This window comes from Crocuta crocuta, unplaced genomic scaffold (assembly GCF_008692635.1).
Source record: "Crocuta crocuta isolate KB4526 unplaced genomic scaffold, BGI_CrCroc_1.0 scaffold248, whole genome shotgun sequence".
Lineage (NCBI taxonomy): Eukaryota > Metazoa > Chordata > Mammalia > Carnivora > Hyaenidae > Crocuta > Crocuta crocuta.
In genome coordinates, this window is record NW_027532409.1 from 4,272,791 (window position 1) to 4,294,646 (window position 21,856).

Here is a 21,856-nt window from a genome sequence, read left to right on the forward strand (position 1 = left end):
TACCCCTCCTCCTGCCCAGGTTAAAGGACTGTCCCTCCAACCACACAGCTCCCTGTCATCCCGGCCCTATTAATGAGAGAGTGAGACAGGCAATGGGACCAGTGCAGGTGCTGGGAACTGTGGAGGAGATAATATCATCAGTTACCATTCAGGCTGCTTGGTTCTTATTAATAATTAATAATAATAGTGAGGGCACTGGATGAGTACTCGATACTTCAAGGGCTTTTTCTCAGTTCACTCATCAGATGAGGGACGTCAGGGTTAAGTGAGGTGGTGAGGCAACAGTTTCTGGAAGAAGTAGAGGGACAAAGAAGGATTGACTGACTCATCCATCCATCCAATAGATTTTTATTAAGCATCTACTAAATACCATTATGTCCACAAAGGTGAGCGAAAACCCACATGATCTCTGCCAATGGGCTACCTCCTATTCAGGTCAGGGATAGATGATTCAAAAATGAATTAAATAAGCTAACTTCAGGTAGTGATAAATGCTAAGAAGGCTATTAACCCAGATGACGAGAAAAAGAGTAGCAGAGGAGCCAACATCATATGGGATGGTCTGAGGAGCCTTCCTGAAGGAAAGGAGACCTGCAGGTGGATGGAACTGGCCACAGGAGTGGCTGGACCAAGAGTGTTCTAGGCACAGATCAGCAAGGGCAAACGCTCGAAGGCATGCATCAAAAGGAGGTTCGTGTTGATGGCTCTGCACAGCGAGGGGACCGCTGCGTAGGTGAACGACATCAGAGACATGAGACAGGCCTCCTAGGCCAGGACAAGGAGTTGCAATACTGTTTGAAATGGTGAGGATCTGTCTGGGAGCTTTTCAGTAGCAGGGCTTTGTGTAGAATTGAATTTTTGTTTTCCAAGGACCACTGTGGCTGCTGTACAGAGGACCGATAGGAGGGTGAGAAGAGAGAACAGTTTTTTAACTCAATCGTGTTGAAGCCATTGAGATTCTGTACATAACCATCATCATCACCACCGTCATCATCACCACCACCATCACCACAATCACTACCACCATCATCATCACCATCACCATCATCTTTATTATCATCATCACCATCACTATCCTCATTATCACCATCACCACCACCACCACCATGGTCATCACCACCACCATCATCATAATCAACAGCATTGAGATGATCATGGCTTAGACAAGGATGGTAGACTGGGGTGTATTTTGGTGGGAGGTCCGATAGGGCTTATAGGTGGATTGTGGTGATTAGGGAGGAACAGGGGAACAGAAGCAGCCACTTTGGCTGAATCGCATGATATTTCCCCCACTAGGATAGTCTACCCAATCCTCCCATGTCCGTTCTTGACTGTCCTCTCTCACCAGCACCTACCAGATCCTGATCCTGCTTCAGGAAATCATGGTATGGCTGAAAGGGCACTTGATTTGGAATTGGGCATCCAAGCTTCTCACTTAGTGTGACTTTGAACCCATGGTGTAAACTTGCTGAACTTCAGTTCCTTCATATGTAAAATAAGACCATCCCACCTACCTGGTGGGATCAAGGTGCTATTTTGGGCTCAACTTCTGCTTCGTCTAGTCTGGGCTCTTCGGATGGAGCTGCTGGGGAACTTAAGGCCATTCGAAGGCTCTTAATCTGCTGCAAGCAGGTGGGGATGTCTGATGAGGATCTTCTACATTGCTTCTCAGAATTCTCCAGGAGAATTAAGCTCTGGTTGTCCACAATGGTAACCTGCTTGAGGATGCGTGCTTTTATGAGCTGCCTTGTGTTTCTTGGGATCACTATTTGCACTTGGATCATTGTCTGGAGGAACCCACGTGGAGACACTGGATTATTGGGGAAGTTAAACTTGTAAAGCTCTCGGCATATGTTAAGTGGCTAATAAATTCATGTTGAATGAATGAATGAATGAGGCTTCACCTGCTCTAAGGAGACAGATTCAGAAGAGGCAGGAGGAAGGGAGGGACCTGGGGCCCGAGGAGATAAGAGCGGGGAGGAACCGTCCCTGCAGCCCCCTCCCCCTTCAGCAATTGCTTTGTGACTCCATCCCTCCCTCTCCTGAGTCCTGGGTCCTCTTCCCGGCTCTCAGGGCAGTTACAGGTTCAAGGTGTAGCCAGAGCCCGATGAGAAGCATGGCGTTCTCATCACCAGGCTTGCAGGTTAACTCACTGAAAGGACAGCCCCCATGAGGAGCTGGACTGGGGAGGGAAAAAAAAAGAACCCTGTGAATGAAGTAAAAGTGACATTTCACTTGTGCCTTTAATCTTCAAGCCGAATTTAAATATGATATCACAAAATGACCAGATTGTACCAAGCCACAGCTCGATCGTGAGTGCGGGGAAGGGAGGCCTCCGTCTCTCCAGGTCTCCCTGGGCTGTTCAGGTCACAGTCTCCCTGAGGCCCAACCCCTCCTCTTCCACAGGGGCTCAGGGAAGGCAAGGAGCTTGCCCAAGGCCACAGAGCCCTTCTGGCTTTGTCCCCAGCCACTTTTTTTTCCTGGGAAAAAAAAAAAAAAACTGCTTCTTGAAAGAGGTGCTTCAGTTTTTCTTCTCAGGATGGGAATCACGGACAAAATTCCATGGAGATCCAAGTCCCCAAATGCTGGTGACATATGGCCAGCATGGTATGGGAGCCACCATCCTGAGGGCTGGGGGGGTGCATGGGAGAGGGGGCTCTGTGTGCGTGGTTGTGTGGGGGCAGGGGGTGGGGAGGAGACAGCTCCAGCCCCAAGTCCTCTGTAGGATCTGAGAGGCGTTTCAGACGATGCTGCTTTGGGGGAAGGTCTAGACCTTCCCCTCAAGCAGCTGTGCTCCCACACCGGGCACACAGGCGGGGGGTGGGGGTGCATCTGGGCTGCTCCTTAGAGTCCCAAGGCTTGGGGGTCTCTAATGACCACTCGCCATGGGGGTTGGCGCCATACAGATCTAAGAGGTAGGCCATGTGGGTCCAGGCGATATTCACCTGCAGGAAGCAGAGATGAAGGAGGCTGAGGGTGCTTGTGGAAGGTGCTGCTGGTCTGCCCAGAGCCTCACCAGGCCAGTACACCACCCCTACCCCCACCCGTGTGAGCCTTGCCTGCTGTAGCTCACAGCTACCCCTCTCTCTGGGGAATTGACCTTTGCAGATTCAAATGCCTTGCAGAGGTAGTTACACTGCCTCCCCAGGGCATCCGATACAGAGGCAGCAAAGACCTGACTTCCAGGTCTTACAGGTGGTATAAGGAACCACCACGATACAATTTGCACTCCAAGGCCGCCACGCGGCCAAGGCTGGACTTCTCTCTCCCTCCCCATTCTTCCCACCCTCCCTTGACTTTGTCTGAGGAGCCTTCCCTCAATGCATCACTCCTGCCAAAGCCCTGTCTTCGCCTCTGCCCCTCAGCCAGTGGCTCTCAAAGTGCAGTCCCTGCACCAGCAGCATCGGCATTGCCTGGGAATGTGTCAGAAATGCAGATTCTCGGGGCCCAGCCACCGTGTCCTCAGAGCCACCCAGGTGACTCTGACACAGCCTGCGGTTTGAGACTCACTGCTCTAGAGAATGCAGCTGAGAACGGCTGCCCACCCCTGGCTCCCACAAAGCCAGGCGACCTCAGAGCTGTGTTTGCAGAATTCCTTAAGGAACCCATGGCCATTGGTCCAGGATGGGCCACATCAGCTCCGGTGCCCCACAGGCATCAATTTCACTGGTGGTATTGACAACTGTCCCACTAAACAAAAAATTCTGCCCTCCCCAAGCCCGAGGCCAGCTCCGGGGAGAACTCCACAGCCCTGGACAGAATCGTGAGGCACGCGGCAGGCTCACCCTTGACCTTCCAGCAGGGTTTCACCTGGTTTCATAGGAGACACAGGCCTGAGGGGAAGGCTCACCCTGAAATGGAAGTGAGAAGGGCCAGCCAGAAGGGCCCAGTGAGCCCTCAAGGTCAAGAGCTCACAAGACCTGGGCTTGGACCCATCCCCACCTGGGACTTTCAGATATTCCCTCCACCTTCAGAGAGGAGGCTCGGCTGGCTTCACAGACCTCCTGACGCAAGGCAGACCAAACCCTGACCTTTTCTTCCAGAGGAAGCAAGATCAACTACTTATAGACCCCAAGCCTGGAAGGGGCAGTCCTCACAGATTTGGGGTGCCAGGTGGGAGAGGACACCTAAGGACCCTCCTGAGAGAGGGGCATGTGAGTGGCTCAGTTGGTTGGGTGTCAGACTCTTGATACTGGCTCAGGTCATGATCTCGCGGTTGTGAGATCCAGCCCCGCGTCCAACTACACGCTGATGGCACGGATCCTGCTTGGGATTCTCTCTCTCTCTCTCTCTCTCTCTCTCTCTCTGCCCCTCCCCTGCTCATGCATGTGCACATGCATGTACATGTGCACGATCTCTCTCTAAATAAACATTAAGAAAAAAGGACCCTCGGGGCACCTGGGTGGCTTAGTCGGTTAAGCGTCCGACTTTCGCTTAGGTCATGATCTCGCGGTTCGTGGGTTCGAGCCCCGTGTCGGGCTCTGTGCTGACTGCCAGCTCAGAGCCTGGAGCCTGTTTCAGAGTCTGTGACTCCCTCTCTCTCTGACCCTCCCCTGCTCACGCTGTCTCTCTCTCTCTCTCCTAGAAATAAATAAAAATGTTCAAAAAAAAGAAAAGAAAAGAAAAGAAAAGAAAAGAAAAGAAAAGAAAAAAGGACCCTCTGAGAGGTGGAGCCCATGAAGGAACTCTGGGCCCAAAGGCAGGGAAGAGGCAGTTGGACAGCACTCAGGAGCCCAGTCATGGGTCCGTTGTCACAGGAGCATCAGGATGGAGACTGAGGGAGGTGGGATGGGGTGACACACAGGGATAGGAGTCTGCTGTGAGGGGCAAATTCTGAGTCAAGGTGGACTATGGAGATTGTATGATTACATATGATACTTAAAATTGTCATATAATTATATTATGATCATATTATAATGATGGATATTCTGAGTTCAGTTCCAGAGTCTGTTCCCAGTTTGCTGTGTGGCCCTGGGCTCATCCCTTTCCCTCTCTGGTCCATAGTTTTCCCATCCACACAGGAGGAAGTAGACTAGACACTCGCTAAGGACTGGGTATCCAAGAGTCTTTCATGCCAACTCCATCAGTGAGGCTCCTGAGAGCTCAAGCTGTTTCCTGCATCCTGGCACAATAGGTGCATATCAGTTCCACATTCAGCTTCCTCAGGACCTTTGCACATGCAGTTTTCTGTGCCTGGAAGTCTTTTTTTTTTTTTTTTTTTATTTTTTTTTTTTTTTTTAATGTTTTATTTATTTCTAGGAGAGAGAGACAGGGTGAGCAGGGGAGGGTCAGAGAGAGAGGGAGTCACAGACTGAAACAGGCTCCAGGCTCTGAGCTGGCAGTCAGCACAGAGCCCGACGCGGGGCTCGAACCCACAAACTGCGAGATCATGACCTAAGCGAAAGTCGGAAAGTCGGACGCTTAACTGACTAAGCCACCCAGGCGCCCCTGTGCCTGGAAGTCTTACCTCCATCACCAAACGATACTAACAATACCAGGCTCATTGTTTTACATTTACATTGCTCCTTATATGTCTCCTAAGACCTAATACAGTTTGTAACTTGATATTTACTTTGTGGCCTTTGACTCCTGTCTATCTCCTCTATAGGGCTGTGAGCTCAGGGTCCTTGTCCTTTTCATTGCCATTCTAGCATGCCATGTGGCACCTGAACTATAGTAGACATTCAGATATTAAATATCTGTTAAAGAATAAATGAATGGTGGCTATTACCATTATTATTTGGAGCCAAGAAGCTCTCTAAAAAGGTTGCAGAACGCAGTTCTGACCACCCCAGAAAGGGAAAAGCCAGTGGCATGAGCAATTCCTGTCAGTGGCCTTCAGCGCCTGAGGGGCTGACCCCTCCTTGCGTCTGTTCCCTGCAGGGGAAGGCTCCTGGCTCAAGGAAGTGGCCCCTTATGGAGGAAGGAGGCTGTCTGCGTCCTCACTGCCTTCGTGACCCTGTGAACCAGGACCTAGGTGCTCTGTGATCCGCCTGAAGATACGGGCTTCTTTGGTGCTGGGGGTCAGGGCGCCTCCAGGGGATCTGTGACAGGCCAGGCCACCTGGAGCTGTGCTACTTTGGGAGCCTGCAGAGAAAAAAGAAGATCCATCCACAGAGGCACACACATGCTTGCCTTGAATTCAAATCTGTGAGCATAAACACACATAATGTGCACTTACCCAAACAGCCCCGCTGGAAATACAAGATGCGCATGTACACGTGGACGCCAGTGCTTTGCGCACGGAGCATATCACGTTCACGTACAGAGTGTCCCCCAAAGCGCGCATGCACAAGCAGGCATGGAAACACACGTGCGCACATGCTTTCATACTCATGCAAGAGCAGTACACGCGAATGCATCGACAGACGCATGCATGCGGGTTTATACGGGTTATATAAACGCACCGCATGCACAACGGAACGCCGGTCAATTTCTCCATTCAGAAATTCAACAAGGAACCCTGCTCAGGACTCCTCCCGGGAGCACTCGCTATTCTCGGAAGGCCTTTCTTTTCGACCACTCCTCTCCTCACCGCAATCACCCCACAGCTCACAAGGCAGCTCCCACTTTCCTAACCCTCGGCCAGGCACCCGAAAGGCTGCCTGAAAGTGGGGCAGGGGAGATGGATGGCTTCTGGGAGTCCCCGCAGCGCCAGTGTCCTTCTGTTCAGCCGGGTGTCCTGCGGGGTTTCAGAGAGCGCTCTGCTCGCTCGTTCCGACAGGGCCGGAGCGCCCCCTGGTGGCCGAATCGGCGGCGCCGGTCCTGGCAGCCAGGTTGCGAGCGGTCCTGGTCCCTGTGCGCTGGGGGACACTCACCTTGTCCCTCTCTGCGTGTAACCTTCGCAGCCAGGTCCTGAGGCCCCCGTCGCAGAGCTGGGGGCGCCGCCACTGCTGTTACTCAGTTTCCGCACCTGTGAGACCAAGAACGAGGCGACCTGGACAGAAAGAATCACGGCTTAGCCGGAGACCAAGGCTGCTGGGGAACAGGCAGAGCGCGCGAGGGTCCCCGTGGCCCCTTCGCTGTCCCAGCACCGCACACGGGACGTGGCAATACTTACTGATTGAACTTGGGGCTGAAGCAGTAGTTTGGTACAGTGCGCGTGTGTGTTTGTGTGTGCGTGTGTGTCAGGAGGCGTTTAGCCCCTAGACAGGGCCAGGGAGTAGGGGACTCAGAGCCAGAGCCCACCTTCGGGCTTGGTGGACAGTGGTCTCCCAGACAGAGGCAGCGTTCACCCATCTTTTCTGGCCACAGAGCCCTCTCTCCCCTCAACACCCCTTAGTGCCACATGGGGCTGATGTCGGGCAGTCCCTGCTCTGGTAAGCTCTCTTGCCTTTCAGGGGCCATCTGCTCTCTTCAGGGAAAATGTCTCAGGAAAGACTTGGTCGTCACTGCACCCAGCACCTGGCATGGTTGTGTGAATGAATGGAATAAATGAATGAATGAGCCTGTTGGGAACCATCATGGTGGCTCTGGGCTGAGATGACAGAATGGAGGCGGCCCCAGGAACTCTTTTTTTCCTTTTCTTCTTTTTATTCCTTTTTAAAGTAGGCTCCTCACCCAACGTGGGGCCTGAACTCGCAAACCTGAGATCGAGAGTCACATGCTCTACTCACCAAGCCCGCCAGGCGCTCCAATGACTTTTATGTTCAGGGCACTTCTGTTGGGCTCCGGGAGGAGCAGGAGGGGCAGGTGAGGGGCCCGTAGGTGCTGCTTCAGGTCCCGGATGTCTGAGGGGAGAGGGAGGGTCTCAGTCCCTGGGGTCTCTGGTCTCCAGAGACTCAGGGACTCTCCCTCTCTCAGGCTGGAGGCCCCTCCCCGGGGAAGGGAATGGCAGGACTGGTAAGTCCAGGGGCAGCCAGGAAACCCTTCATCATGAGGCCTGGGACTGTTTCCTGAGCCGGTGTCCGCCCCGAGAGCCCTGAGCAGTGCTGACGGCAAGGTTCTCTCTATACAGTGTGTGAATAAAAAAGTAACACATGTGAACACACACACACACACACACACACACACACACACACACACACACACACGTGGTCTGAGAGCTATAGTCCAGGCTCAGAAGTACGATGAGCCCACAATCACCCTGAGGAGGGGAGATAGTCAACGGCCCTGGAGAAAAGGTTTAGTGAAACCCTTTGCATTTTGAGAGCTGCAAAGGAAGAAGCGTCCCTCCCAGGGGGTCAGGATGTTTTTTCCAGGGAGAAAAGGAGGTGGTCATTACAGAGCTCAGAGGAAGAGTTCACGGAGCCAGACCAGACCCATCAGCCAAGGCCCATCAGCTGGGGGGACCCCGGCAGAGGGGCCACAGAGGCTCAGGGCTCAGGGCTACGTCCCTCAGACCCTGTGTGGCTCGTTCATGCTTTCACTCACTCACTCGTGCATCCATCCAGCCACTCATTCACTCAATAAATATCATCAGTGCCTGTTAGGCCCCATCTCCAGTCCAGGGGCCTGGGACACGGTGCTGATGGAAACAAACAGGTCTTAGATTTGCAGAGCTGATGTTTCAGGGGAGAAGACAGACAGGAGGGGAGCGGAGAAATGACTGAGTGTCTTCAGACACCGATTCACACTAAGAACAAAACAAAACAGTATTATGATAAGCTGCGCCTGGGCAGGCCTCCGTGAGGCGCTGATATTCAGCTGGCGTCCCAGTGCCAAGCAGCGGCCCGCCTATGAAGGCAGCAGGTTTCCAGATAGGGAGGGCAGAGAGCACAGGGGCCTGAAGGAGGAAGGAGAAGTAGGGGCGCCGGAGGGGAGCCTGGGCCCCCTCCCAGAGAGGGAGTGATCTCACAGTGAATGAGTTTGAGCCCTGCATCGGGCTCTGTGCTGACAGCTCAGAGCCTGGAGCCTGTTTCAGATTCTGTGTCTCCCTCTCTCTCTGCCCCTCCCCCTCTCATACTCTGTCTCTCAAAAATAAATATATACTTGTTTAAAATTTTAATCTTTTTTAAAAAGCCAGTGTAGAAATCTCTCTCCAGCCTTTGCTCCATCCCCAGAAGGAAAGAGGGGCAGCAACGAGAAGTTGATCCAAGGCTCCAGTAGAAGTTACTCTACCACTTCTCTGAGCCTCGGTTTTCTCATTTGCAAACTAATAGCACTAATCTCTGAAGGAGGATTCATTCTTTTTTTCTTATAACAAAATAATTCTTTTAATGAAGCAGTTGAAATAATTTTAGACATCTGATCAATAAGACTATACACAGTTATGGGAATATGTTGCACTTTACAGAAAAATAAAGCTAAGCCTTTAAATGTACAAAAACATCTTTAGGTATAGATATCTTCTGAAAGTTTCTCTTTTTAACACCTACCTCATTTGTAGCATTTTACTTTGTAACTTGCTGAAACAACAAATGCGGCCAATGTGACACTTAGTACAGTGTAGAACATGACCATAGCAGTCTTCGTAGATTAAATGGTCTAACTGGCTAAAGCGCATACATAGGGTTTCACTCAGTACATGTTGGCAGCTGACCCAGGCCCCACAGCCTCCACCCTGTGCCATTCTGTGCCACCTCCTCGCTTCCAACCCTCNATGCAGCCTGGATGACGTGGGGGAAGCCAGACCATTACCTTGACCCCGGACTGGGATCCAGGCACCCCAAGAATGCCTTTGCATCCAGTCCTCTCTCTCTTTTTTCCTTCAGCACAGAGCCCAACGCGGGGTTCGAACCCATGAACCGAACAATGAGATCATGACCTGAGCCAAAGCCAGGATTCAGACGCTTAGCCGACTGAGCCACCCAGGTGCCCCAGCCCTCTCTTTTCCAAAACAGGACAGCAGCTATGAGAGAAGGAAGGCAACGTTTAAACCAGCACCTTGCAAAGTGCGATTCAAATGGGTGTGTTTGTCTCCCATGAAAACTGGGAAGGCGAGAGAGAGCTGGGAGAAGGATAATGGCCTTCTTGGCCACTTCCAGGAGCTAGCCGTTGCTCTGAGAGCTTATATGCATTTTACTCATTTAGCCCTTAATAAAAAGAGAATACTGTTATTACAAACTCACTTCACAGATGCTGACAGGGAGACTCACAGAGGTTCAACCCCCAGTCTCTGAGCTAGCAAGTGTCTGAGGCAGAATTTGAAACCGGGCTCCCTATTCTAAGGTCCATGCTCTCACCTCCCAGGCTAGATATCTCCCAACAGTGGCCCCAGATGCAGCCCCTCTTGCACTAAACAAGCTTAAGCAGGGGACAACTTACGGCTTGAAGGACCAGCGGGATCTGGGTGCCGGGGAGGGCTTTACGGTCAGCCACCAGCAGGGAGTCGAGGGGCGCGCCGTGGCATGTGTCTGTGGGACATCGAGAGCCGAAGGGGCATTTCACACCCGGGAATGACGATTGGGCTCCAACCTGCAAGACCTGGGCGGCCAGAGCCAGACTCCTTGCCCTGAATGAGGACTGAGCTCTCTGGAGAATGGCTGGGCTCCAACTTCACATCTCTCGAGCAGAACCCTTGGTGTCAGCAGTAATGAAAACATTAGCTGCATCACAGACCAAAAAACCTGAGCTGGAGAAAGAAGTTGAAGGAAAATGTGCTGCTGCCCCAGGGAGGGCTGGGTAAGGAATGTGTCAGTGGTCTGGGGTAGAGGGTCTAGCCCTGCAGGCAGGGGCCAAGTTCCCAAAACATATTCCCAGGTCTCTTACTCATCCTGTCATATAGTCTTCTGGGGCAAGCTCTTCCTTCCAAATACTCTGCCTTCCTTCTCTCTTCAACTGTCTGCCCCTTTCTCTGCAAAACCCCTACCGCTGATCTTTCTTCTCCATCATCTTCTTGTCTTTAAAGAAACAAACAAACAAAAAATTATAATGTGTAATGTTGACAATGATGCAGTGAAATGAACACTCTCATACACTCCTGAAGGGTAACATACACCAAGAACTTAATAGGCATATTCCAAATAACGTAAGACGCATTCAGAGTTTTATGTAGAATGATTGTGATTGTATTTTATAATAGGAGAAACAAGGAAATAATAAATGTCCAGTAACAAGGAAATGGTTAAATAAATTAGAATATATCCCTAAGGAAGAAAATACTACCCTGAGTAAAAACCCTGTTTTTAAGGAATATCCTCAATATAGTGGTGATAAATGATAATATTGTTCCAAGTTCATTACTCCTCCTTGTAGCCACACCCTTTGCCATATGAATTTGGAATGCTTCCTGTTAAAGAAACAGAAAATACTTCCTCATTCCTTTGCTAGGCAGCCAAGTGATAGCTTTGACCAATGCATGATGCATGCAGAGGTTTAAAATGCATTGTGTGGTAGGGTTTGCTCTCCCGTGTTTCTGCCATTAATGCCATAAGGACAGGCCTCAGATGGCCTGCTGGGCCCAGAGGATGAGAGACATGAGAAGCAGACCCAGACGCAACCAACAGCTTGAGCCAAGGCCAGCCTGGATCACCTGGCCAACCCCCTGTTCACCCACAAACATGCAAACAAAGGTAAATAATTGTTCTAAGTCATGAGTTGTGGTGTTGTTTGTGATGAGACATTAGTATGGCAATAACTGAATGATGCAATGGGAAATGTCCATAATCCTATCATATTTAGTGATAAACACACGTACACACACACAGGAAGATGATGCACTACAAATTAATAACACTTAAATCTGAATTATATTTTTCCTTTTGTACTTTGCTCTATTCTCCAAGTTTCCTGCAATGAGCAGAGATTGTTTTCATATGCAAAGATACATGTATATGTGTATAAATAACAGAAAGAAATACAGCAGCTAAGCATGTTTTAGCGGAAGATTTTCCACACAGCTCCCTGGATGAGAGTTTCTGAAGCGCTGGAACCACAGACCTGTGCCTTCTGCTTGCCTGCTTTACTCCTCTTCAGGGCCAAGCTGAGGGGGGTGCAGGGCGTAGTCAGTGGGTGGGGGCCAGAGTAGGATCTTCTGCATATCTTATAGGGACAAGTCTCTATCCTGGTCAAGCCAAGTCTGCCTTTGGGGATCCTAAACTCCTAGGGAGGGGAGTAAAGACAATGGCTCAAGCCACTGTCTTGAGTTGTGTTGAGGCTTTCCCATCCCCCACAGGAGATTATGAGGAGGAGGGAGCAGGGGCTCAGGATTCCATCCCAGGTTCAAGTTCAAACTCTACCACTGACTGACTGGATCCCAATCTGAGTCTCTAAATCCCCATCTCCAATCATAACATAGTGCCTGCCTCATAGGGTTTGTAAAACGGGCTTAGGGGTATAAAGTGCATAGGGTCCTACCACATAGCAAGGCCCCAGTTAAACAGAAGCTGTTTTTATTACTTATATCCCAACAAGAAAGCCTGAAGGGGAAGGAACACCCCACAGACCTCTTATCATTGCTTCTATTCTGGTCCTTTGTTGCTCTCCCTTGCTTCATCTGTCTTTACCCTTGGCAGTGCCACTCACGGCTACAACGCTCCTCTTGGTATTTTTCTGAATAATGATGGAATATTAATTGAAAAATAAATTGTGCTCGACTTCGCCATCTAGAGGTCACAGTGGGGCTCTGCAAGCAGCCCCAGGCCTTCCTGCGGCCAGAGGTGATGGATTTGTTTGGTACTGGCTGATGACTTGACCAGGCTATGCCCCAGTGCCCCATTTGTGGGCTCTAAGAAGGAAAAGGAAGTGTGCTGTGGTTGTAGGCAGTAATGTTATGGCTATCCTACGGCTTAGTGCTTGCATGGTAAGCTGTGGAATCACACCTTCTGGGCTCAAAGTTGATGTTCCCTGTGAGTTTGGGTAGATCATTTTACCTTTCTGTGTGTCACTGGTCTCACTTGTAAAGTGAGGCTAATGACAGTACCCATGTTACAGGATTTGGGGGAGATTAAATTATATAGAGCATATAAAACACAGTACCTAACCCACCGTGAGTGGTTAATAATTGTAACAGTTATTAGCTTTTATTTATTCAAGGAACTACTGCCAGCATAGCAGAATGAAGTGAAATCATGCATGTGAAGTACTCAGTGTAAAGCCTAGTCCATCATAAAAGTCAATCTGTAGTATCTTTAGATTATTGAACATCATCATTCATAGTTTAATGGGGGCAATCAAATGATCAAGACTAGAAGATAAGATAATGCTGAGCATTAATTACCTCTGATGCTTTAGAAATGGAAAGTCATTATTTAAAAATTTTGCCTAACGCACTGTGCTTACGTAAGATATTTTCCCTGGAAGAAACTAGGTAAAGGGTACATGGGAACTCTGTACTAATTTTGCAACTTGTCTTGAGCCTACAATGATCTCAAAATGGAAAGGAAACCTTCTCTTTGGCCGAATGAAAGTGCTTTCACATTGGAGTAGGGATTCCCGGTGGAGGGGACATGGGTCCTAAGCAGTGGAGACTAACGGGCCACTGGGAAGGCAGCGGGTCAGGCTGCTGGGGCTCTAGTCCAGGCCTTGGGACCCACCAGCGCTGTGACCCCTCTCTGGGCTTCACAGCCCCTTTCTTACCAGTGAGGTTGGGGTGCGGTGACAGCACCCACCTCCCAGGCTGAGGTAAGGAAACAAGCCAGTGGTTGGGAAGCTGCTGGTACAAGACCCAGGCCCCCTAGCTGGGGTTATCCACCCACATCAAGTTATGGTCCGTGAAGAACCTTTTCCTTTTAGTAACAGCAGGACCTGGGCAACCTGCGCATGATGAGAGGGGTCAGAATAGTGTCTGCCCTGGGGGATGGGGACTGACTGGGGAAAGCATAGGGGAGCCCTCAGGGCTAGATCTGGCTCTGGGGAGTCACAGAGGTGCACACATCAAGCTGCACATGGTAAGTATGGGTGCATCTCACCATGTACCTATTTCAATCTTAAAAACCTAAATATAAATGATTACATTCTCACATGGAAGGAAATGGGCTGGGACAGTGGGGCCTTTTGGAAAAAAAAAAAATTAAGAAGAAAGCAGAAGGTGGGTCTCTTTCTTTCACACCAGTCACCAAAATTCATTAAAAAACGAACTAGAAAAACATGCACAGGTGGATAGTTATCAGTTTGCCGGATGAAGGAGGACTTTCTAAGCATAAAAACAAAGAACATAAATGGACATGAAGTGAAGAAGAGCGCAAATGCCCGAACCCCCCTGCTCCCCAGTCCCTGATGCGGGCAGTTACTGGGGAGGTACCTGAGGCTCGAATTAAATGAAGGGATGGTCCAACAGCTGAGCGCCAGGTGCCCGGCAGCATGGAAGGGGTGAGGAGGGCGAGGAGGGCGAGGCGGGATGTGCCGGTGCCCGAGGATAAGGTCAGGCCACCAGCCCTCTGGGCAGGGAACGCTTGTGCCAGACGCAGGTGCCTCCCAGAGACGGTGGGGACTTGGCAGGAGCTGTTCTGAGCAGGCAGCGTCCATGTGGAGGGCCTCCTCCCTCCCCTCCTCCCTGCCTGCCGCCCCTCAGATTCTGCGGCTGGAAACAGAAGAGAGAGGCAGTCAGGACCGGCCACCTCCCCATCCATTCCAAGCCCAGAGCTCTACGAAGTGTTTTCCCAGGCCCGTGCCCTTGCACACGAGCTCACTAAGCTCTGCCGCAATTGCCTAAGATTAGGGGCTGAGATCGCGACTCCAGGCAGCAAGTTCTTAGGCGGAGATTCAAGCCTTTACCTGAGCAACCTGCAGGGAGCACGAGCTGCCCAGAGGAATGAACCTTCTCTTCACAGAGCAGCCCTGGGTGCAGCGGGAGAGTGCCCCTGCCTGGAAAACAACAGCCACTTACCCGGAGGACACTTAGAAGCTGAACTGAACTGGGTCCATTTCATAGCCGAGTCCCCATTCTCTGAAGTCACTTCCCCTGCTAATTGCAGATGGCTCCCAGTTAGTCATGCAGGCAGCAGACGATACCTGGCCCTGGGACTCGGGAGCCATTCCCAACCCCTCATAGACGGAGCAGCTGAGGCTCAGAGATCTTGCCCAAGGTCTCAGAGCTGCTAAAGACATGGAAAATGGGAACGTAGTGGCCTGTAGGTGTGCAGACAAGCATTTACACTACACACACATGCACATGCACGCCAACACAGCCCTGCAGCAGAATCACTATAGCACTTAGGACATGGTGGCCTCACAGAGGCCCTGGGCAGATATGTCCCGTAGAGACTCATGCCACTCTTCCTCACCGTTGAATCGAAGACCCCCAAAGATGCCCCTGACACCTCTGACCGGTGCTTTGTACCGTCTTTGGGTTGAGTGGGCATAGCCATCCGGCCGGCACACAACAGCCACCTGGGTCTGCGTCAGGGTGGACAGCAGCCCCTGGTGAGCAGTGTCCAACCCCTGGCCTCCAAGGAGGCCTGACGTGCCCGTGTGTCACAGCCACTGTGATCCGGCTTCTCCTTCGGCCAACAGTGGAGAACACCCACGTGAACACAACCAGCTTCCTGCTCAGCCACAAGCACTAACCAAAGCCTTATATAAAAACACTTACCCACGTGGACACATGGGGCATCCACGTAACTGACCATGAGACCCCCTGACACCGACCACACTTTTCAATGGGGACATCTAATAAGACACCTGAGAACACGGGGGGCACCGATGGTATTAACCACTATCTAGATTTAAACCTGCACCACTCCAACCCCTGGGGAACACAGCAGGCTGAGGAAGCCCCTGGTATGCTCTGGTCGGAGACCACGCAGAATCACGTGGGCCCAGACGTGTAGAGCGTGGGCAAGCCATCAGTGTCCCCTTGGAAAGTCCCTCTCTATTCAAGACCTTATTTACGATGGAACAGACCCCCTCCACCGGGCTTCGCCATGGCCCAACAGCAAAACTGTCCATCCAAATCGTGGGGACATGTTGAGACCAGCGTCCTGCGTCTGGCCTCCAGAGATTCCACCCAGGAGTTCAGGCCCAGGCCACTCTAATGCAATAGGGTCTTCAGATCACACTTGGGAAGCAGGGAAACACTGGCCTGGCATGTTCCTTCCTCGTTATGGGGCACAGACAAGAGCTCAGGGAGGAAGTTGCACACGCGTAGGGGCAGACTGGGTGTGTGTGTGTGGTTGTGCCCAGAGTTGACCAAGATAGTCAACCAGGCGCTGTGTGGTTCAAAAAACCAAAACTTGCTTTTCATGGCTGCCTGGATTGTACACATCAGCCAGACACTCCCCCCCACTCCCNCTTCCAAGGGCCGCCACGCTGTGTGGGCCCTCCCCTGACACGTGCTGGCTGGCAGAGGCGCCAAGTCCACTGCAATGCCCGGACTTTTCTTCCCCCTGGTGAACCCTGGGTCATTTGTGCGGGATCTTTTCTATGAACCAGGGTTTCCTGAAATTGATGCATTTACCTACCACCTTTATAATTTTTGTCTGTATCCAATTAGTCTTATACAATTGCTTACTTCAGAGTTTTCCTTAATCATGGGTCACATTTTCACTTAAATCTATTCTTTTTTCTTTTAATGTTTATTTATTTTTGAAAGAGAGAAAGTGCGAGCAGAGGAGGGGCAGAAACAGACACAGAATCTGAAGCAGGCTCCCAGCTCCTAGCTGTCAGCACAGAGCCTGACACGGGGCTTGAACCCACAAACTGTGAGATCATGACCTGAGCTGAAGCTGGGCACTCGGCTGACTGAGCCACCCAGGCACCCTTCACTTAAATCTATTTTTTAAAAAAGTCAGGGGCGCTTGGGTGGCTCAGTGGGTTGAGCATCCGACTTCAGCTCAGGTCATGATCTCATGGTTCATGGGTTCGAGCCCCGCATCGGGCTCTGTGCTGACAGCTCAGAGCCTGGAGCTTGCTTCAGATTCTGTGTCTCCCCTTCTCTCAGCCCCTCCCCCACTTATTCTCTGTCTCTCAATTAAAAAAAAAAAGGATAATATCCTTTAAAAAAAAAAAAAAAGGTGCCTGGGTGGCTTAGTTGGTTAAGTGTCCGACTCTTGATCTCACCTTGGGTCTTGATCTCAGGGTCCCGAGTTCAAGCCCTGCACTGGGGCTCTGCTGTGGGTGTGGAACGTATTTTTAAAAAACCAAAACCAACAACAAAACAACAATAACAAAAACGTCAATATCCCAACCATTAAGTGGAGCACCCACTACCACCACCTGCCGTAAATAGAAGTTAATGAGAAACAATGACTATATTAACGTTCTTGGTCCCATGCAGCCCTGCGGGTCTAAAATAGCTTCTTTTTATTTAGTTGTTGACACAGATTTCTCCTTTATCCTCCCTAGCCCCCAGCTCTCTGTTTGTTTTGAAATGAGATTGCTGGCCAAGTCACAGTGGCAGGCTGGTTCCCTGCCGTGGGGGCCTGTCCCATTTCTTTCGCGCCCATGTGTGTGCTCTGCACTTGAGGTGCCATGGCAGACCATCAGGCCCTTGGGGGATCAGTGTGGCCTGTACAACCACATGTTTTGGAAACCATAGGGTGATATATGTGCCAAACCAAGGAAGTTTCCATTGTTTCTTTTTTTGTAATTTTTTTAATGTTTATTATTTTTGAGAGAGAGACACACACAGAATGTGAGTGGGGGGTGGGCAGAGAGAGGGGGATGCAGAATCTGAAGCAGGCTCCAGGCTGTCAGCCCTGAGCCTGATGTGGGGCTCGAGCTCATGAGCTCTGAGATCATGACCTGAGCTGAGGTTGGACGTTCAACTGACTGAGCCACCCAAGCATCCTCATGTGGATGCTCTTTCAGTTCCCTCATTCACTGAACAAGTAAGCATGGAGTATAAGAATGTGCTTGGCACTGAGGATGCAGCCATGAAAATGAAGGACAATGTCTCTGGCTTTGTGGAGCTTACGCTGTAGGTATAATTGCCTTGCTGAGCTCTGTCAACCCCCAGAGCAATTAGACATCATTGTCATCACCATCATCACCATCATCACCATCATCATCATCACCATCATCACTATTACCATCATCATCATCATATCATCATCACCATCACCACCATCATCATCATCATCACCATCACCACCATCACCATCATCATCACCATCATCATCATCATCACCATCACCATCACCATCTGTTGTGCCCGAATCGCGAGTCCCAGAGACCTCCAAGGAGCCGGCACCGATGCAAGTACAAAAGGATCTTTATTACAAGCTTGAGCAGGGGCTCACCAGCCTGCCGGTGTCATGGCAGCAAGGTGAAGCCAAGAACAATAGCGAACAGGGTTTTTAAGGAGTAAGGGATGGGGGTGTTACAGTACATGTAGCATCATCACATAAGCAGCAATTACAATTACAGCTTTGACCATTCAGTATCTGTGAGGTGTTCATTACTTTTGGTGGGACCCAATCATGACTTTTGAGAATCCTTTGAAAATGACCAATTATGAGGTGAGTTCAAAGGGCCCACGTGGGGTTCAGGCAAGCGGTGAGAAATTGGCTAGTTTGTATCTGCAGTTCCCAGCCTTGACTCAGACCATAGGAATGTTTCTTTTTACTTTTTGATTAGCTGAACTGAGGGTGGTCTGAGGATGCCTTTAGCCTTGAACAGTCTGGGGCTTTTCCTGGGACTGGGACTGGGGCTACGTGCAGCCCGAGGTTTCTCTTAATGGAGGACTTAATTTTTGGCCCTTCACGTCATCATCACCATCACCACCATCATAGTCATCATGACAGTGACTGCTGCTTTACACTACTAAGTTTGGGGTGCTTATGCAGTAAGAGATGACAGGGACCCACAGTGTCTGTCACTCTGAGGGAGATGGGGAGACATCTAAATTTTGAGCAGAGCACTTGCAATTCCATTTGATGTCAGCTCCACAAAGGGACAGACTTTGCTTTGTGTTCATTGCTGTATCCCCAGTGCCTAAAGCAGTACCTGACATGTAATAGGCATTCATCAATATTTGCTAAATGACTTAATCTAAGGAGGGTATAATCTAATCGACATTATAAAAAGACCATTTTGACTGTTGCATGGAAAAGATGGAGACCAGACATCCTGGGTCAAGGGTGGGGCAGGAAAACCAGGGAAGAGGCTACTGCACCAGTTCAGATGCAAGGGACAGCCCCGCCCTGTTCTGGTTCCCGGCTGGCCCCTGCCGCGTCTCCCCCTGTGGGTGGTCTGCCCCNNNGGGAGCCGGTCTTCACCCCTGCTGCCCATCCTTCCATTGGATCTACTCTACCTCCACCCAAAGCCATCCATGGATGAGCTCTCCAAAAAACAAACAACAGAAGCCAGAAAAGAAAAGAAGCATTGTGTGCATTCATCCAGCCACAGGACCTGATTCAAGGAAGGTAACCCGTGGGCCTCTTGCTGGGAGTTCTGGGATAGAGACAACAGGCTCTAGAGGTGGATGCAAAGCGAGTGGCCTCAAGGAATTGGCAGCACACAGTGGGGACCCAAGCTCAGAACAAAGTGGATCCACCCTCAGCAATAAATAGAAAATTTAAAAACTGGGTCCTGGGTGTTTTCACGGAGCCGTTTGAGTCACAAGAGGGTCACTTAGGCAACATATTTTACTCAAAAGATCCTCGCTGGGGAGGTAGCATGGTCTTTAACCCGTCCCCTGTGACAGAGGCTTGGGCTCTTTCCATCGTCAGTATCACAAGTAACATGACGATATGCACCCTATTTATGATCGTGTTGCCTTGAGCAGAGGTAACAGTAGAACAGATGCTAGAAGTGGATTTGCAGAATCCAAAGGTTTGTGAAATTGTGACACTTCTTGTCAGATTGCCTTCCGAAAGGGATTGTTCTACTGCATTTGTTTGTTTGTTGTCGTTACAGCCCAGGAAAGGGTGCTGATTTTGTTCCTGCTGCCTCTGTTGGGCTCCCTCTTGTGAGGTCGGCTGCCCTGGAGCCTCTGAGGCGGTGACTCGCCCACAACTTGAGATCCCACCCATCAATGTCCCCCCAACTTGGCCTCACCGATGCTTAGAAGGGCCACCTGCTTGGTTGAATCCTCATCATGATATTCTTAATAACGTTTGAACAAGGGCCACTATGTTCATTTGGCACATGGCCTGTCCTCACCCACAAGGCCCTGGCTTGTGCCTTTCTCCCGAGTGTCCTGCCCACACACTGAGCTCCACTCCAAGTGATTAACACCAGCATCCCCAAATATACTCAAATGTGGTAAAGCAGAGAAATCTCAGGTCTGCCAGGGCCCAGAGGAAGAGGCAGGGCACCAGCTCTCCCCAGGTAACGGCCCAGCCATTTTCGCTGAGCGGAAGCTTAACTGGAGACTGATTCCCAGTTAATTATAAAATTGGCCGTTCTGCTCTATTTATGCTTTTTGTGAAAGCTGCTAGTCAGCGCCCCTCCTGCGAATCTGTTTGGTCCCCCATGCTGGCACACAGTTTGGTTTCTGTAGTTGTTTTGTGATTCGCTTGAAAATTCCCAGCATCTGTGTGTTTTCGTGACAATCTGAAAGCTGCAGTGGCTAAATGCAAACAGAAGTCAACTGTGTCCCCTTCTTGACAGCCAAGCAGCAAGAGACGGGCAATCGTTCCTTTGGGTGAACTTTCTAAGGAGGTCAGATGGGGCACAGGAAAGAAGAGATATGAAATAAAACCCCAACATTCTAAAGGTGTCCCTGTTGCAAGATGATGGCGTGTGGTATGGCATCAAGTCTCCGGTTCAGCAGAACAATGGGTGCTCAGCGCATCCACAAAATTTGTTCTGAGCTTCACAAATACAATTGTTTTGGTTTTGTTTTCAACGCTTCATTGATGTATAGTGTATGCAGAAAAGTATACAGATCCTAAGCGTACAGCACGATTAATTGTCTCTATCTGTAATTTTGTTTTTAAGGCATTTACTGAGCATTTACTACACACCCACTAAGCAACAGATAACCAGATCTGTAAGTTTAGAAGTTAAGAACTTTGGCTCAAGTGTCAGACAGGTCTGACTTTGAATCCTAGATCTGTCTTTTTTTTAAGTTTTTAATGTTTATTTACTTTTGAGAGAGAGAGAGAGAGAGAGAGACAAACAGTGTGAGCAGGGGAGGGGCAGAGAGAGAGGGAGACACAGAGTCTGAAGCAGGCGCCAGGCTCTGAGCTGTCAGCACAGAGCCCTACGTGGGGCTTGAACCCATGACCCATGAAATCATGACCTGAGGCGAAGTCGGATGCTCAACCGACTGAGGCACCAGGTGCCCCCAGGTATGTCATTTTTAGTGAAGTGGCCTCGGGGAGCCTGTGAACCTGGTAAACCTCAGCTTCCTCACCTTCATATGGAGACTACCTAGCGTGGTTTAGGGGCTACTCCAGTCAGCCGGCAAATGTTTATTGAGCTCCTGCTATAACTAGTTACTGGAAAGCTGGGGTACATACACGGCGGGAACAAGAAGTCCTCAATAAATGTCAGTTCAATAAATACAAGCTGCTTCTGGGCACTTCCCACCTGCCATTCAGAGAGGACAAGCGACTTACCTGATGCTGCCCAGCCGATAAGCCGCTTCTAGCTCCTGTCCGGCAGCCTGGGGCCAGAGGCTTACAAGCCCAGCCTGTGGACAAAACACACATGGGGTCAGATGCCCGGAGCAGCGCTCACAGCTGCTCAGAGCTCTCCTGAAAGCAAAGCCTATCCCTTAGGGCACCTGGGTGGCTCAGTCAGTCAAGTGTCCAACTTTGGCTCAGGTCCTGATCTGGTGGTTCCTGAGTTCGACCTCCGCCTTCTCAGGCTCTGTGCTGAGAGAGCCAAACAAAAACAAAACCCAAAGCTGCCCCCTCACACATCAGCTCCTTGTTCCTTCAGGTGACCTGTGGGAGAAGGTAGTAGTATCCTGGAAGTCCTCAGTTCCAGTGCCTGCCCCCTACTCACTCTCTGTGTGACCATGCCCTTTCTCTCTCTGAGCCTCAGTTTCCAAAGCCATGAAGTGGGAAAACAGCGGTAGGGATGGAAGCTTTGCAAGATGATCTTGAGAAGACCCTTGCCGGTGGGGGCACTGCAGACCCCAAGG

At 50.4% G+C, this 21,856-nt stretch overlaps 1 protein-coding gene across 1 annotated transcript in view; it reads right to left on the minus strand.

Moving 5' to 3' along the window:
• Positions 1-7,708: 7,708 nt before the first annotated feature.
• ADIG (adipogenin) overlaps positions 7,709-21,856 on the minus strand; it is a 30,661-nt gene continuing 16,513 nt past the window's right edge. Inside the window, exons 4-5 of the mRNA XM_077778868.1 lie at positions 21,327-21,400; positions 7,709-7,730 (exon numbers count right to left, since the gene is read on the minus strand). The gene's annotated coding sequence lies outside the window, so the exon portion shown is untranslated. The remainder of the gene's footprint in view (positions 7,731-21,326; positions 21,401-21,856) is intronic.